General features: G+C 40.1%; 1 long non-coding RNA gene across 2 annotated transcripts; it reads right to left on the bottom strand.

Moving 5' to 3' along the window:
- Window positions 1–210: 210 nt before the first annotated feature.
- On the bottom strand, window positions 211–17,091 carry LOC110131595 (uncharacterized). Of its 2 annotated transcripts, none has more exons than XR_002312230.2 (3): window positions 17,011–17,091; window positions 16,028–16,191; window positions 211–1,512 (listed from the first exon to the last, which is right to left on the bottom strand). It is a non-coding gene; the product is annotated as an uncharacterized lncRNA (long non-coding RNA). The 2 variants fall into 2 exon arrangements; XR_002312231.2 differs by lacking the exon at window positions 211–1,512 and adding an exon at window positions 4,731–5,418.
- Window positions 17,092–19,188: the final 2,097 nt, after the last annotated feature.

The raw sequence follows: 19,188 nt of genomic DNA, 5'->3' as shown, positions 1-19,188 counted from the left end.
TATTTATTTGTATTCTCTGTAGTCACACACTGAAGTATACTTATTTTGTAAATAAGTCTCAGAAATTTTTTTTTATTACAAAATAGAAAAGAAGCAGAAACTGGATATACATTAAGGAATTTGAGAAAAAAATGAAGAGTTTCATTTAAGCTTATGTCCAACAAAATTGGCAGTTAAAATGTGCTTTATAAAAACATTTTCCAGTTTTTTATGAACAGATTTTCTTTTTTATTTGCAATAGAAAGACAGCAAAAACAGATAGAAGAAGATAGTAAACCAATGATCCAAGAGGATTAAAAGATTAATGCCAGGCAGAGGGAGTTTCTTTGTTCTGCGCAGCAAGGTTATGCAGAGCAGGTTACCTTTCTGCCGAAAAGAGACTCAGTCCGAAACTGCTCTTTATCATTGAGAGTGTAGCTTGCCCTTCATCACTTGGGGTATGTAAGAGGCATAGTTAAAGAATGCCTCTGTAAGAAACATAATAGCATATTACTCATATGCTGAAATTCTAGGGCTCTTTCAGTTAGAAGAGAGAATCCTTGTGTTACCCTAAATATCAAAGTCTGTAATTCCAGTCAGAAAATAGACCAATTCAATAAACAGTAGCTTATTATAATGCCCCGCATTGATGGATCTTAAGTCCTCAACTTCTGTACCAAACAGGCTTCTTTTTTGTGGTAGAAAAAACTCAAGTTCCATCTTTTATCTTGCACAACTTCACTATGATTGGCTTAAGGACTAGATATAGGCTGAGATTTTAAATATTGCTTTAAAACACAAAGCAGTAGATTTAACAAAATTCCATCTTTTGCGGGCTGTTTCAATGATGGATGAGAATTAAGGCAGAGTTGATAATGACATTTTCATAATCACATAGATGAGATCGTTCCAAATTGACTAGAAATGGTCAAGCTACTTTCTGTATGTGAATGTGGTAAACAAAGATAATCCCAGTTAGTGAGATGTTTATTATTAAATTAAGAAATAGTGGAGGTCAGTGGACATAGAGAAAGGTGCTTAATCTCAACAATGAACAACAAACCTCATTAGCAATTAGAAAAATAAAAATTGAAATGGTGATATCTATTGACCAGATTGGCTAAAATTAGGGGGTAAGAATCACATTGAAAGGAAGCTACTAATGTTATTAAGAAAAGTTGAAAATACATATATATACCATATGGCTCAGAAATTCCAGGAATACTTTAAAGACATGCTTGCACATGTGCCCCAGAATCCATGCATGATGGAAAAATAAACTAGAATACTAAACAGTAATGTAAATAAACAAAAGACAGTTATAAGCAACAGCTAGAAATTATGGAAGTTGTTACAACTGAAAGTTTCAACAAAGACATTATCACACACTGTTGTTGTTTAGTCACTAAGTCATGTCTGACTCTTTGCAACTCCATGGACTGTAGCCCACCAGTATTCCCAGGTAAGAAGACTGGAGTGGGTTGTCATTTCCTTCTCCAATGGCATAAAAATGCCTCTGTTATGAGTCTATTCCTGTGAAATTCGAAAACAGACAAAACCAAATTCTGTTATTTAGGAATGTATACACATAAAGAATAGCTCTAAAAAGAAAAGCAAGACAATGATTAACACAAATAAGATAGCGTTTATCTATGGGGGAGAGTGATACATAGAGGTTTTCTGAGGTGCTGATGGTATTTTATTTCTTGACCTGGACTGTATTGTTTGTTTAAATAATTGTCAAAGAGTATATGTATATTTTAAGTATTTTTCTATGTGAATGTTATATCTGTAATAAAAAGTAAAACACATACACATAATTCAAGACTATTCTCTGTGGAATGTGACTGTGTGATATCTAATACGCTAAAATGGGCCTGATTATAGGGACAGTTCAGGGCTGGCAGCTAAGAGCCAAGTGCACACTGGATTCAAGATGCCTCTCTTTCATGTAACATCACTGACTGACTATGATTCAGGATTGTGTTGTTATCACATAAAATGACTCTTCAATAAAATCCTGTTTGAGTCTATTAACTTCATTCATTCCTGTAACCATCCACTTAGTCTTAACTTGGTTTAGGGATAAAAAAATATTAGACATTATTTTAAATTAAATGAGAATGGTTGGGAATCTGAGAACTGGTCTGGGCTCCTTCATTTCCATTCCAGCTCTGTTGTCTTTCTAAACAACCTGCAAATTTGTTTTTGTCAATCTCCTTTTGCCTCAAGTGACACAGCCTGTGTTCCATAGATAGCAAAGCAGAAAATACATTCAACATTTTTTTTATCATCTCCAAACACATGAGCAAAGGAATATCTGAAAAATGTTTTCATCTGGCTAATTAGGTTAGAAATCTCAGGAAAACAGTCTTATTTGTTATATTTTTGATGGAGATGCTTCTGTCTCTGGTTGAGAATCTTGCAGGGACAGATTTCTCCCTTGACACTTCCTGTTGAAGCTTCAGTAGGCAAAAAGGAAAGCAACTTTTTCTTTCTCATCAACTGGGAAAGATAAATTTGGATTGTCCCACCCGCTTCCATCACTTCATGGCAAATAGATGGGGAAACAATGGAAACAGTGAGAGACTATTATTTTCTTGGGCTCCAAAATCACTGCAGATGCTGACTGTAGCCATGAAATTAAAAGATGCTTTCCCCTTGGAAGAAAAGCTATGACCAACCTAGACTGCATATTAAAAAGCAGAGACATTACTTTACTGACAAAGGTCCGTCTTGTCAAAGCTATGGTTTTTCCAGTAGTCATGTATGGATGTAAGAGTTAGACCATAAAGAAAGCTGAGTGCTGAAGAATTGATGCTTTTGAACTGAGGTGTTGGAGAAGACTCTTGAGAGTCCCTTGGACTGCAAGAAGTTCCAACCAGTCAATCCTAAAGGAAACCAATCCGGAATATTCACCGGAAAGACTGATGCTGAAGCTGAAACTCCAACACTTTGACCACCTGATGGGAAGAACCGATTCATTGGAAAAGACCCTGATGCTGGGGAAGATTGAAGGCGGGAGGAGAAGGGGACGACAGAGGATGAGATGGTTGAATGGCATCACTGACTCGATGGACATGAGTTTGAACAGGCTCTGGGAGTTGCTGATGGACAGGGATGCCTGGTGTGCTGCAGTCCATGGGGTCGCAAACAGCTGGACATGATTGAGCGACTGAACTGAACTGAAATTTGGATTGTAGATAACTTCTGTACAAAGGCTATGACTTTTTAATTTTTTAAGTACATATTTTATAGCATGGAATTGGGCAGAGTGCCAGGAAACAAATGCATTTTGGTCAATGTTGACATATCTCCACACCCCCCCAATTTTTGTATTTCAGTGCAATACTCATAGAGTCCTCAGTTTTTAATATATGCAAGTCAGATGGTGAAATATAAAACACTTCTCTATTTGAAATATTTTTTATGGTTTATGAATGTGAATACTTAGAAATGATTATCCTTTCATTCTTTCATTGCTTTTCATTCATCAGTTGATAGTGAGTTCTCTAAATGAAGTGGTATAGTTTTTCTTTGTGCTCTCCATGGCATTTAAACATGATGCTGAGAATACATATATGCTTAATAAATTCTTGCCACCTTTGATTTCATCCCTTAAAAAAAGATATGCTTTTTGTGAAGTGTTTAAAAAATAGATTCAACGGTGGCTCAGTGGTAAAGAATCCACCTGCCAACGCAGGAGACAGGGTTTGATCTCTGATCTGGGAAGATCCCACAAGTCCTGGAGCAACTAAACTCATGCGCCACAACTACTGAGACTGGGCTCTACGGCTCAGGAGCTCCAACTACTGAGCCCACGTGCCGCAACTGCTGAAGCTCATGCACCCTAGAGCTTGTGCTCGACAACTGGAGATGCCACTGCAAATGAGAATCCCATGCACCACAGGTAGAGGTTAGCCTCCTCTCGCCATAGCTAGAGAAAAGCCCTAGAACAACCAAAACTCACTAAATAAATAGATGATTTTTAAAAAATACATACAAAACCTTGTCTTGAGATTCTTACTTAACACAGTCCAGGGCAAGTAACACATGTTGTTGGATATGCAATGTCAAAAATACACAAGGAAAGAATAATATTGTGTGTGATAAGTGGGGGAAAAAATCCACAGAGAGAAGCCAAAGACCATGAAAACATAAAGTAATTATGACTTCTGTCTACTGAGGTCTTCCTTCCATTGTCCGGTGTCATTTGCTTCCCTTTAGAAGCTGTTGTAGGTTCTAGTCAAGAAATTAAGGACCCCTGTATTTGTGATAGTTAAAGATGAACTCTTTAGAGCATCTCTAAAATTCTAGTATTTAGTTTTCAGTGTTAAATTTCACTGAAATACTCTAATAGACGGCAAGGCATGCTATACAGAGTATAGCCCAAGGATTCTTAAATGAAGTCCATAGAAGGGATTCCAAGGCCCTTGGGGACCTTGATGTTGTATATAAAATTGAGTCTGTGCACACTGACACTCTTCTGAGTTTTCTCACATTTCATCTGGGATTCTTGACCTTTACTTCCTCCAGGTTAAGAATCACTGCTTCAAAGTAACCCTGCATTTATCCTATGTCCTACAGCCAGCCATCTGAGGCTGACTGGACAAGAGGATCTGAGAAAGATCCTTCCCACAAAGGCTCAGATGGCATTTTGCAAAGATGACAGTCTTCACCATGCTTCAGTTTAGGGCTGTTCGGGGAATCCCTTTCCAGAATTCAAGTATCATGCTGAAAATACCAGAGGCTATTAATACTGCATGTATATTTATTTTCATGACTTGGCAAGGGTGTGAACTGTGACACACAATCTTTGCACAAGGATACTGTGAAAGTTGGCTAGCAACCAGACAGATGTCTGGGGTTTGGCATGATGTCCTCCTCCTCCTCCTTGTACGCTGCAGAATGGTCCACAGAGAGCATTTGTATTTCCATTCTCTGTAGCCTAGCTTCTTCTATTAAAAGAAATATTTTGGAGTGTAATAGATATACTATGAATTCAATTTTGAGTGTACAATTCAATCATTTTTTAGTCTATTCACTGAATTATGCAACCATCACCAGTATCTAATTTTAAAACTTTCTATTTTTGAGACTCTCTTCTAAGCATTTTCTTCTAATATCTCTGAAACAACATTATGTTTCATTTATTTTTTAAAAGAAGATCTGTGTTCTGAAATTGCCCCTGTAGATGATTGGCAGTCACATGGTTTAAGGGGAGAGGAGTCTTGTCTTGATAATAGGTGTTGGTGCCACCCCTTCTAGTGTCATGATTAACTCTTTGTTACTCAGTGTTTACAAAGAGAGAACTAATCAGTTTTTTAAATGTAGGTAATGTCTCCTTGAGCTTTCCTGGTGGCTCAGATGGTAAAGCATCTGCCTGCAATGTGGGAGACCTGGGTTTGACTCCCGGGTTGGGAAGATCTCCCATGTCTCCTAGACAAGAAAAAAATAAAAGGATTATTTGAATATGCCATTTTTAAAAATAATAAGCAGTGAATATTTGTAATTTCAGAAGGCCCAACACAATGAAACTTGCATGAAATTTTCATGCTCATCCCACCGACTTTGCAAAACTTTGAAAGAAAATCCTATAGTTTAGGGTTTTTAAAAGTAAAGTAACTTGCTCTTGCTTGACCCAAAAAGTTATAATAGTGTGGGTTTTTTTGGTGATTATATGCAAAGAGTTAAAATTATTCTCAATCTCAAACTTTATTCTTTCATTTAATCTCAAATTTACTAAGTACTTATTATCTGCCAAGAAAGGTAGTGGGGAGGAAGATCTAGTCTCAACTCTAAGGAATACATATTTTTGCTGAAACTTTTTCTACCCTCTTTATTAATTTACTACTTTATAGCTTTGCAAAGTGTTTGCATTTCCATCTTCAGCAAATTTATTAACTGATTAATTCCTGGTCTCTATATTTTTGGTGGTAGTTTAGTCGCTAAGTCAAGTCTGACTCTTTTGACCCTATGAACTGTAGCCCACCAGGCTCCTCTGTCCACGGGATTCTCCAGGCAAGAATACTGGAGTGGGTTGCCATTTTCTTATCCAGAGGATCTTCCCGACCCAGGGATTGAACCTGTGTCTCCTTCATTGGCAGGTGAGTTCTTTACCACTGAGCCACCGGGGAAGCCTCTATTTCTCTACATGTAGGCCAAGTCCTCCTTACAAAAAAACTTCCGTTACACAGAGGACCTTTTCCCCTCTACGGTTCCCAAGTTTACTGAGTGGATGCAACCTCCTGTCAATGTTGCAATGTTTCTACATTGCTAACAGATGTCATTTGTGGTTTTCGCAAGAGTAATTACTACCTGACTCAATCAAAATCACCAATAATGTAGAAGACACATACAAGTAATTTGTACACACTTCTAGTATATTGGTTATTTCCAGTATACTTTAAATATTGCATTGGCCTTTCAGATATCTAGTGGATTTTATCAGTCCTGAATTAAGCTGAAGTATACTCCTGGCCTATTGACTTGGGGTGGAGAACTACATGTATCTTTGTTAATCGTCCTCCCGGTACTGCTCCCAAGTACAAAAATATGAATAGAATGCTAGGAACTTTCTATCATCAGGTTTATACTGGGAAGGTCATGATGCTCAGGAAGTAATAGGAAGCTAATCAAGGATAACAGTGTTAATTTTGTTCAGAACAGAGAGATGACAGAAGTTGTGAATGTTAGAGAACATTTCATCCCATTATTTCATTTTACAAATTAGAAAATGGAATTCTAGAAAACTCAAATAAATGACTAGTTCAAAGTTACCTATTAATTAAAAATCCAAAATTCAAGCCCGTTGATTCAAATTCCCAGCACAATGTTCTTTCTAGTAGAGCTTTTTCCATTTTATATGGGAAAGGGATTAAATTTATATTCTATTTCTCACATGAACTTCCTTTTAAATCCAAGAGCTACTTATTCAATTGTCTTTTCTCTTTCCTGACCTGCCACTATTTTTCTTAAACTCAATTTAACCTCAGTTAGGGTTGGATGATCTACACTAGTGGTCCTCAGGCTTGAGCATATATTAGAATCTTCTGGTTAAAACAGATTCCTGGGTTCAACCCTGAGTTCTTTTAAAATTTTTTTTATATTTATTTACTTTCGTCTGTGCTGGGGTTTTGCTGCTGTGCATGAGCTTTCTTTAGTTGTAGAGAGTGGGGGCTTCTCTCACTGCAGAGCCCAGGCTTTTCAGTGCATCGGCTCAGTAGCTGTGGCCCACGAGCTTAGTTCCTGAGACCTCTTCCTGGAGTAGGGATTGAACCTGTGTTCCTTACCTTGGCAGGTATATTCTTAACCCCTGGGCCACTAGAGAAGTCCCAATTCTGAGCTTCTGATTAAGCAAGTCGGGTTTGTAGGTGTGAGAATTTGCATTTCTTTTTTTTTTTTTTTTTTTAATTTTTATTAGTTGGAGGCTAATTACTTTACATCATTACAGTAGTTTTTGTTATACATTGATATGAATTAGCCATGGATTTACATGTATTCCCCATCCCAGTCCCCCCTCCCACCTCCCTCTCCACCCGATCCCTCTGGGTCTTCCCAGTGCACCAGGCCCGAGCACTTGTCTCATGTACCCAACCTGAGTTGGTTATCCGTTTCACCCTAGATAATACACATGTTTCAATGCTGTTCTCCTGAAACATCCCACCCTCGCCTTCTCCCAGAGTCCACAAGTCTGTTCCATACATCTGAGTCTCTTTTTCTGTTTTGCATATAGGGTTATCGTTACCATCTTTCTAAAGTCCATATATATGTGTTAGTATACTGTAATGGTCTTTATCTTTCTGGCTTACTTCGCTCTGTATAATGGGCTCCAGTTTCATCCATCTCATTAGAAGTGATTCAAATGAATTCTTTTTAATGGCTGAGTAATATTCCATGGTGTATATGTACCACAGCTTCCTCATCCATTCGTCTGCTGATGGGCATCTGGGTTGCTTCCATGTCCTGGCTATTATAAACAGTGCTGCGATGAACATTGGGGTGCATGTGGCTCTTTCAGATCTGGTTTCCTTGGTGTGTATGCCCAGAAGTGGGATTGCTGGGTCATATGGCAGTTCTATTTCCAGCTTTTTAAGAAATCTCCACACTGTTTTCCATAGTGGCTGTACTAATTTGCATTCCCACCAACAGTGTAAGAGGGTTCCCTTTTCTCCACACCCTCTCCAGCATTTATTGCTTGTAGACTTTTGGATAGCAGCCATCCTGACTGGCGTATAATGGTACCTCATTGTGGTTTTGATTTGCATTTCTCTGATAATGCAACAGACAAAGGATTAATCTCAAAAATATACAAGCAACTCCTCCAGCTCAACTCCAGAAAAATAAATGACCCAATCAAAAAATGGGCCAAAGAACTCAACAGACATTTCTCCAAGGAAGACATACAGATGGCTAACAAACACATGAAAAGAGAATTTGCATTTCTAAGGAGTTTCCAGGTGATGCTAATGTTGCTGGTTGGGCATCACACTTCAAGAAAAACAAACCTACATGAAGCAGGCTTGACAGTTCCTCTAAGGATTGTTAGAGAGTTTTTAACTCTTGTTGATCACTCCTTTGACCTCTAAAGGTGTATTTAAATTACTAAAACACTCTATCCAGAACCTCAGTTGCTCTCTGGTCTCCCAGCATTGGCTTCCACTTCAAGATTGGTGTGAAAATGACTGTGTCTTTGAAGATGGCTAGTGAGTAAGTCTGGAATAAGAAAGTAGCTATTTAGCACTTCTGATTAGCACTCAGAGCTCCCAAGACTAGCTCCTGACTAATGCATCCTTTTCTTTCCCTCAACAAATTAATGTTAACATTGCCGATGATAAAAAAATACCTGTAAAAAATATGTCCCATGAACCTCCTTACACCTTCAATCCTTAAAGAAGGAGAGAATTAAAATAGCACTGTACTAGTCAGGGTTCTTAGTTACAGAAATAGAATTGAGGTTAGCCCGTATAAACAGAAAGAGATTTAATATGCGGTGTCAGGTAGCCTACAGCAAGTGAGTTGGCTGAGAAGAAGCGAGTCCCATACGGAATCCTTAGGGGAACGTGGGGTTCAGCTTTCCAGTCTTTCCTCCACAGGAAGACATGCTAGAAGGAGACTGGGGTGGTTTTTGAATGAACCACACTGCAGCATTTACTACAATTACCATGACTAAGCTTTATTCTCAGGTTGGATGCTGATAAAATATCAGATCTTGCTTTTACATGCTCACATAATTATTTATGATTTAGCCTAGTGTTAAAGAAGAGATTGTAGGGAACTGACAAATAAAGTGAAATTTTCGTAAATAATTCTGCTGGTACACTGGCAGAAAGGTTAGGAATTTCTGGTCCTTGGGTTCCAGGGATTTCAGGGTTCACAAAGATCTCTTATCTGAAGAAACACATTTCAAAAGAAAATCTGGTGGCTGTTACAACCCAATACTGATTACTTTGTTGGCTTATATTTTATACAATATCTATAGTTTATACTAGGTTTCTGTACTGTGAAAGTATTTATTTTTTTTTCTTTTCATTTATTTTTATTAGTTGGAGGCTAATTACTTCACAACATTTCAGTGGGTTTTGTCATACATTGACATGAATCAGCCATGGAGTTACATGTATTTCCCATCCCGATCCCCCCTCCCACCTCCCTCTCCACCCGATTCCTCTGGGTCTTCCCAGTGCACCAGGCCCAAGCACTTGTCTCATGCATCCCACCTGGGCTGGTGATCTGTTTCACTATAGATAATATACATGCTGTTCTTTCGAAACATTCCACCCTCGCCTTCCCCCACAGCGTCCAAAAGTGTTCTGTACATTTGTGTCTCTTTTTCTGTTTTGCATATAGGGTTATCATTACCATCTTTCTAAATTCCATATATATGTGTTAGTATGCTGTAATGTTCTTTATCTTTCTGGCTTACTTCACTCTGTATAATGGGCTCCAGTTTCATCCATCTCATTAGAACTGATTCAAATGAATTCTTTTTAACGGCTGAGTAATATTCCATGGTGTATATGTACCACAGCTTCCTTATCCATTCATCTGCTGATGGGCATCTAGGTTGCTTCCATGTCCTGGCTATTATAAACAGTGCTGCGATGAACATTGGGGTGCATGTGTCTCTTTCAGATCTGGTTTCCTCAGTGTGTATGCCCAGAAGTGGTATTACTGGGTCATATGGCAGTTCTATTTCCAGTTTTTTAAGAAATCTCCACACTGTTTCCCATAGTGGCTGTACTAGTTTACATTCCCACCTGCAGTGTAAGAGGGTTCCCTTTTCTCCACACCCTCTCCAGCATTGACATTTTCTGAAAGCATATTGGCTATAGTATGTTAAGGATGGGGGATAAGGATTCATTCTACCAATATTTTACAGGATATATTAGATGAAAAACATCATTGGCCTTAGTAATCAGCAGGTGTTATGAACTATGAAATTTGAGATGTCTTAGTTTATAATTAAAACAATTTCTTTGTAAATCAAACCTTAATACTGTGGGCTAGGACACTGCTAAACACAGAACAACTGACTGGTTCAAAATTGGTAAAGGAGTACAACAGGGCTGTAAATTGTCACCCTGTTTATTTAACTCATATGCAGAGTACATCATGTGAAATGCCAGGCTGGATGAATCAAAAGCTGGAATCAACCTTGCCAGAAGACATATCAACAGCCTCAGATATGCAGATGATACCACCCTAATGGCAGAAAGTGAAGAGGAACCAAAGAGCCTCTTGATGAAGATGAAAGAAGAGACTGAAAAAGCTGGCTACAGGCTCAACATTCAAAAAACTAAGATCATGGCATCCAGTCCCATCACTTAATGGTAAATAGAGGGGGAAAAAGCAGAAGCAGTGACAGATTTTGTTTTGGGGGGCTCAAAAATCATTGTGGTTAGTTATTGCAGCCATGAAATTAAAAGACTATTGCTTCTTGGAAGGAAAGTTGTGACAACATAGAAGTGTTAGTCTCTCAGTCGTGTCTGACTCTTTGTGACCCCATGGACTGTAGTCCACCAGGCTCCTCTCTCCGTGGAATTCTCCAGGCAAGGATATTAGATTGGGTTGCCATGCCCTTCTCCAGAGGATCTTCCTGACCCAGGGATCAAACCTGATTCTGTTACATTTCTGGCAGATTCTTTACCATCTAAGCCACCAGGAAGCACCAACCTGGGAAGTGTATTAAAAAGCAGAGACATCACTTTGCTGAAAAGGTCTGTATAGTCAAAGCTACGGTTTTTCCAGTAGTCATGTTCAGATGGCTGTGAGAGCTGGACTATAAAGAAGGCTGAGCTCCAAAGAATTGATACTTTAGAACTGTGGTGTTGGAGAAGACTCTTGAGAGTCCCTTGGACAGCAAGGAGATCAAACCAGTCAATCCTAAAGGAAATCAACCCTGAATATTCACTGGAAGGACTGATGTTGAAATTGAAGCTCCATTATCTTGGCCACCTGATGCAAAGAGCCAACTCATTGGAAAAAACCCTGATGCTGGGAAAGATTGGTGGCAAAAGGAGGAGAGTGTGGCAAAGGAAGAGTTGACTAGAAAGCATCACTGACTCAATGGACATGGGTTTGAGCAAACTCCAGGAGATAGAGAAGGACAGGGAAGCCTGGCATGTCACAGTCCATGGGGGTGCAAAGAGTTGGACATGTCTTAGCTACTGAAAAACAACATTGTATAACTAAAATGATTTCTTTGTAAATGGAAGCTTAATGCTGTGGGCTAGGTCAGTGCTAAATATAATTCAAGGCTGAAGCATCCTGCTTGGATTCTGCATTTTATTCAATGGCAGCATTCACTGATGGCTGTACCATTGGATGAACCATCTAAGCTGCTAAAACAAAGACTCAAAATGCAGTGAGAGTTAATTTTTTTCTTATGTCCAGAAGCAGGCGATACAGAGCTGGTATATTAACCCTGTTATGGTTAACATATAGCTTCCATTTCTGTGTCCATGTTGGTTATAACAACTCTCCTCCAGACAGGGGAAGGGAAAAAGAGGAAATGGAAGGCATTTCCTTTCTAGTTAAGAATAAAACCTACAAGTTATATATATCACTTATGGCCCACATATCAATAGTGAGAACTTAGGCACAAAGCCACACATAGTTGCAATGGAGGTTAGAAATTGTCATTTGTAGTTGGAAGGTCTTGAGCCCATTGAAAATTTGGGTTGGGGGGTTTGCTATCAGAAAAAAGAAGCAAATGGAATGGATTGATGGCTAGCTGTCTTTGCAACAATGGCTTACTTGGGGTTGTTGGTTGGTTTTCTGCATATGGGGTTGGATTCTACTGGGGCCATCTGTGCTGGAAATGAAACTCCTTGAAAGGGTCAATAAAAGAGAGTGTATTACACTGATTTCCTGGTAAACGGATCAGGAAATAATAGAACTTCAGTGTCGAAAACAATCTCAATCACCACGTAGTCCAACCGCTCACCTGAGAAGCTCAACAGAAGCACCTCTCTTTTAGACATGTCCAATATTCCATGTAAAAACTAAGGACTTTATCCAAAGCCACAGAACTGTTGGTGACAGTCAAGACTAGAATCTAGAGAAACTGGCAAGTTTAATTTTCCTTCTGCTGCCCCTGAAAGGACTTTTCTGACCTTGGTTTCTATCATGCCATGGGCAGAGAAGAGATATTTGTGTTTATTATAAGCTGTAACAATCTATGTATTTTCAGAGAACTGTGACATGCTGTCGAATAATTGAGCTAGTATATTGAATTGTAATGCCTCCTTTCAGTTATTGAAACAGTGGAGTCTTGTTAGAGCACAGTTCGTGATTACACATCTTTGGATGACCATACAAGTTAGTGAAAAGGGTATTGAAGTGGAGTTCAATGACAGGACCTAGTCTTGGCTATCTACTGTCTATATGACTCTGATGAAATCATTTAATGTCTTTGAGATCTGACTTGTTCTTAATATAGGACTACAATTGAACTAGATGGTACATTACTTGACCACTGGCATAACACAGGTTCTGACCAATCAGAACAAATACCAGTCATGAAAAACTCACTTAGGGAAACTGGTGCAATCTAGGAAAGCATCAGCCAGCTTTTAGTTCTATGAATTTTCTCTTGAAATGGAATGGTACACTGTAAAAGCTGCCACATTAACCTGCATCCTTAGTATTTATTTACACCATCCTTTGGTATTTATGTGATAGAAGAGTATATTGAAATTTCTGCCTAATGACTGGATGTTATTTTTAGGCCTCGAATTTAAAATAAAATTTTAAAAGTAACAAATTTCTGTTAAAATTGTTCTGGAAAAATGAGCAAGTATCATCTGATTAAAAGAGCTTCCCACGTCACCTGTAAAATAAAGTATAAAAGGATGTAGAGACTGGGTTCTAAAATGACAAGAAGTCCATTTGGCTATAAAAGGATAGAGTTTACTTCAGAAACCTGTTACATTTCATTATTTTTCTAAAGATTTCAGCTTCAAAGAGAGGACAATCGTGGGCCTTTAGGTAAGCCTGAAAATAATCTTTAGTAAGGTAGAGATAAACATCGCAATGAGAAGAGAATCCACTTAGGATAAATTACACAGAATAATTCTAAATTATGGCCTTGAAATTCCCACTTTACTTAAAGGAATGAGATAAGGCAAAACACTCCAGTTAATGGAACAGGAGCTACTAATTTCCTGAAAAAGACAAAAGGAGGGGAGTGTATCACCCTTACATGGAACGAACAATTTTCCCCAGTCTCCAACAGATAATAAGACACTGTGTCCAGGAAGAAAGCGATAGGAGAGGCAACCTCAGATCAAAATAAAGACAAAGCAAAGCCAGACAAAGACTCTTCTCAATTCCAAAGGTGAGTTTACCTTCCTGGCTTTCAGCTCTAAGACCCCATGACCACAAGGTTGAGCCTGTTCACGGATCCTCGGTTTGCCTGTGTATATGTATGCACACATTCTAATCATTTGTAAATAGCGTTTTCTATAGCGTATTTTCGGGGAAGGCAATGGCAACCCACTGCAGTACTCTTGCCTGGAAAATCCCATGGACGGAGGAGCCTGGTGGGCTGCAGTCCACGGGGTCGCAGAGTCGGACTCGACTGAGCGACTTCACTTTCGCTTTTCACTTTCCTGCATTGGAGAAGGAAATGGCAGCCCACTCCAGTGTTCTTGCCTGGAGAATCCCAGGGACAGGGGAGCCTGGTGGGCTGCCGTCTATGGGGTCGCACAGAGTTGGAGACGACTGAAGCGACTTAGCAGCAGCAGCAGCATAGGGTATTTTTCTCCTGACTCCTGAAAAAGCAGTGCCTCTCTTCCATGAACATGGAACTATCATCACCATCTCATCTCATCTTATTTACTCGTGGACTTTGGACAGAAGAAGAGCACTGGCTTTTCCAGAACTGAGAAGAAGCATTCTTCTATGATATGAAAGCATTAAAGATCAGATGATCTGCAGAGCTGGGGAAGGTGCTCAATTCCCAGAATCCCACTGATTAGGGTGGTTTTCCTGGGAGGTGGGGCCCTGGTCGCCCCAGCTCACCTTCTGGCCTTCCTAGCAATCCTAGCACCACCCCTACCCCTTTTCCAAGGCTCTACCTGACCTGTGCGTCTGCGGCCTGTGGAAGAAGAGGAATGTTTGTATTGGGCAAGGAAAGAGAGATGAAGCTCTACCACGACCTCTGGCAGCACTTTATAGATCTTTCTTTTAGAACATCTATGAAAGAGTCTCTCAGTTCCTCCACTAATAGGCCTGATTTCCTGAGAATTTCCCCCACTGGCCTGGATAAAGAAAACAGGAGAAAGAAGGGATTTTTGTTACTATGTTTCCAGGGTATCTGGCCTTGTGCATCTAGGCTTCCTGAACCTACCATCTCCTCTCCCCATATCGTTTGAATGCACGTGTAGATAAGTGGGGTCTTGTGTTTCCCTTGCAATGCTTTTGGGATGGAATGTACTCTCTCTCTCTGGTCCTCTTCTCTCTCTCTCCCTCCCTCCCTCTTTCTTCCTTCTTCTCCTTCTGTGTTTTCTGCAGTTTTTTTTTTTTTTTCCTTCTCACAGATTTTTCTTCGTATTTCTCTTGCAAGTGACACTGGGAAAAAGTCTTGACTGTCTTGTTGAGTTCCTTCCACATTTCGGAACAATCTTGGGAAGCTGTGTTTTAGTGGGGCAACTCGGGGACTTAAGCTGTCTGCAAGGCCCTCTCTCCTCCTGTTGTTGTTTTTGTTCAGTTGCTAAGTTGTGTCTGACTCTTTGAAACCCCATGGACTGCATCACAGCGGGCCTCCCTGTCCCTCACCATCTCCGAGTTCAACAAAGTTCATATCCGTTGAACTGGCGATGCCATCCAATCATCCCATTCTCTGTCGCCCTCTTCTCCTTTTGCCTTGAATCTTTCCCAGCATCAGGGTCTTTTCCAATGAGTCAGCTCTTTGCATCAGGTGGCCAAAGTATTGGAGCTTCAGCTTCAGCATCAGTCCTTTCCAATGAATATTCAGGGTTTATTTCCTTTAGGATTGACTGGTTTGATCTTGCTGTCCAAGGGACTCTCAAGAGTCTTCTCTAGCACCACAAATTGAAAGCATCAATTCTTCAGCATTCAACCTTCTTTATGATCCAACTCTCATAGCCATCTGTATATGACTCCTAGAAAGTCCATAGCTTTGACTATAAGGATCTCCTCCAGAATGGACCTCAAATTCCACAATCAAGATCGCTTTGGGTCTTTTCTCCAGATTACTCTAAAACTGTGTGGTTTCTTAGTAGACTCAGTCCATATTGTTAGAAATGGGTTGATATTATTAGCCTGACATTTAGGAGGTGGTAGGATAACAGCTGGGCTTCTCTGGAGGTTCAGATGATAAAGAATCTGCCTGCCATGCAGGATACCCAGGTTCCCTCTTGATTGTACCTACTACATGTTAAGGGCAGGCTTTTTGCCCACTGGTCTGAGCATTTTGTCTAATTTAACTCTCATTACAAGTCTATGGACTAGCTATACTTTCAAGTGACTGGTGAAAAACTGTGACTTTTAGGGGTTAAATAACTCACTTAAGGATACCCACCTGGTAAGTTGCCCAGCAGGGAGGTGGACTCTGCTTCCCTGTGGCAGGCTGATTCCAGAACTTTCAGGCTGAAGCATCAGGTGCCCTGCCTCCTCCAGCAGCATATACAGGGCAAGCATTCCCTTTGGTATCTCAAAGCAGAGGGTCAAATGAGACAGCCATACCTTTCACATAGACACAAGAATTAAAATAGCTGTGCTGTGATCAAAGGGAAGAAGTTAGTGCTTCTTCAAGACCAGCTACTGAGTAGATTAAGTGTTTGTGTGGTGACTTTATTTGCAGTGTGTATGTATGTCTGTGGTGTGTGTTTGCAAGTGTTGCATGTTCAGGTTTATTATGAGAACAGGTGTGTGCAAAGAATGGTGTGTGTAATTTGTATGTATATGCATTTGTCTATAGTATGTGTATACATTATGTGTTTGTGTAGTCTGCGTATGCACGTGCTGTGTATGCCTGTGAGGGGGTATGTGTATATGATGTGTGTGGTATATATGTGGGTATTTGCAGACATGGGAGTGTTTGTATACGTATGTGGTATCTCTTGGTGTGTATGTCTGTATGATATATTTGTATGTGGCATGTGTGTGTTGTGTGCATTGAGTGTGTGATGTATGTGTATGTGTGTGGTGGCATGCACACATTATAGCCGTGCATAGGTGAGAGAGGGGGGTGGTGTGTGGTACAACTACAGGTAGCCTTTTATCCTTTAGTTGTCCCAGGTTCACTGACATGCTATTCAAAACCACTGTCGCAATTAGTTCTATCTTGAAATGAGGTAAATAAGGTTGTATCCTAGAAATAACAGCTCCTTCTTTCTTGGCTCTTCCAAAGTCATGAAAGGTTTTGGGCAGAAACATCTAACCAGTTCATTCTAACAGGCCTCCTTGGCTGGGATCCTCCAGGGAGCTGGTCTATGTTGCAAAGAAGTTGAGGGAGGGAAGGCCACTTTAGAAATGTTAAAAAAAAATCATAGAGTTACTCACTGGTTTATAGATGTATTTCATTGCCAGTCAGAGACAGCATTAGATTTGTACTGGCAATAGCCCTTCTTCCAAGTGGACTAACACTGTGGGTTGATTTTGTTTGGCTCACACTGGGCCTTCAAAATTGGCCGGGGTCACATTTCTCAATCTGGAAATAAACTTGTCCACCCGCAAGAGGCATGACCAAGAATCCCTCACAGCCTCCTTAGAAGCTCCCTCATCTTAATATCTAAAAATAAAAATCAGACCTCTGGCAGTTAAAAACTCCACTTTCCATTTCTTAAGATCATTTTTTTATTAGGCTTCTGAAAAATAAACCTGTCATGGATCTGAGGTGCAGAGAGAGAGAGCGTGAACGCAAACACCATTTGCTGAACGCGCCTGCTGCTTGTCCCTACATGCACTCTAGTCAAAGAGTTGGCCTCAAACGCAATTTTGAAACTTAAACAACAAACCTTTTCTCAGAATTCTCTGGCAGAGAAGCTGAGGTAGCTCCAGTGAGCAGTGCACCAAACCCTAATTACTCCCTCAGGAGCCGGTCATCAGGCGAAAACCTGCAGAGCGTTCCATCTCCTGCACCAAGCAGATGTGAACATATTTCTTCTTTTGTTGTTTCCTGCCGTTTGGAGAGGTTGCTGTTTGTCACACGCTAAGCAGAGGAGCAGAGGACAGCAAAGTGTATTTCAGTTACTTGGACAGACTCTGTAAACAACCAAAAGATGTGGCTGTTTTGAAAGGCTTTCTTCTTCGGTGTCGCTGCATCGTGAGGTTGCCTGACCCTCTCATGACTTGGAGCCGCTCATCTGTGGTTGTTCAAAAGGGCTTCAGGGGCCATATCAGGTGTATGAGAGCTGAACGGTCAGGGCTGGACGTCTACCCCTTCAAACTTCCAGTGTTTTCAGCTTCACTGAAAATACACTTTATTATGCTAGGATTTTATATAGCATTTAATTCAAGGAAAAAGGTAGATAAACCACCTTCACTATAACCATCAACGTTTATAGTGAGCATTGCACAGTGAGTAAGACTCCGTGAATATCGCATGGTGACTTGGGGATTGCCTCAAATGTAAGAAAGATCAGTGGTCAACTCGTAAAATATTATTAACAGTCACCCAAGCCCTGACCCAGAATCATCAGCCATTGATCTACAGGAGAAATCTCTGATTCAAAATCTCTTTACTGCCTCAATTCTTCCCTATCAGAAAACATGAGTAACTCACGATGAACTGGATAGATATGCAAGAGGTAGACAATGAGAAATCTTATAAGGCAGGTTAAAAGGATGAACTTAATCTTCAAAGTTATAAAGTTCCAGAGATGCAGCTCAACCGGTTTGAGTTTTAGGAAGATCATTGTGACTGATGGGTGGGAAATTAATTGAAGAGCAGCAGGAATGGAGATGGAGAGACCAAATATAATACCAGTGCTTTTTTCTTTTCTCTGCATTTTTAATTAAAAAAAAAAAAGGTTATCACTATGATGGATGGCAAGGGTACATTAGAATAGTGCCAGGAGTGCGCTTGTGAAAGAAAGTTATTTATTCATTCAGTGATTCAATTTATTTATTCAACACATATTTGATGCCTACTATATGTCTGGCAGGGAGAAGGCAATGGCACCCCACTCCAGTACTCTTGCCTGGAAAGTCCCATGGACAGAGGAGCCTGGTAGGCTGCAGTCCATGGGGCCGCTGAGTTGGAAATGACTGAGCAACTTCACTTTCACTTTTCACTTTCATGCACTGGAGAAGGAAATGGCAACCCACTCCAGTGTTCTTGCCTGGAGAATCCCAGGGACAGGGGAGCCTAATGGGCTCCTATCTATGGGGTTGCACAGAGCCGGACACAACTGAAGTGACTCAGCAGCAGCAGCATATGTCTGGCATTTTTCTAGGCATTAGGATAAAGAGCTATTGACCTCAGGGAGTTTGTGGTCTAAATCGGAGGAGACAGAGAATATACAAATAAGTTAAATGTATATTATGTTAGATGGTAGTATTGACTAAAAAGAAAGGTGAGATGGGGCATGCAAAGAGTGGGGAAGTTGGAATTCTTTAAAAGGTTATGGTGGCCATTAAAATCTCAGGAAGGTAAAATTTCAGCAAAGATCCAGTAGAGGTGAGGTGTAAAGAGGTGATTTTTGTGATTATACACAAAAGGCCATTCCAGGCAGTGGG

Source organism: Odocoileus virginianus, chromosome 24 (assembly GCF_023699985.2).
Source record: "Odocoileus virginianus isolate 20LAN1187 ecotype Illinois chromosome 24, Ovbor_1.2, whole genome shotgun sequence".
NCBI classification, from domain to species: domain Eukaryota; kingdom Metazoa; phylum Chordata; class Mammalia; order Artiodactyla; family Cervidae; genus Odocoileus; species Odocoileus virginianus.
The sequence above is the reverse complement of the archived record's forward strand: the minus strand, read 5'-3'. Positions and strand labels throughout refer to the sequence as shown.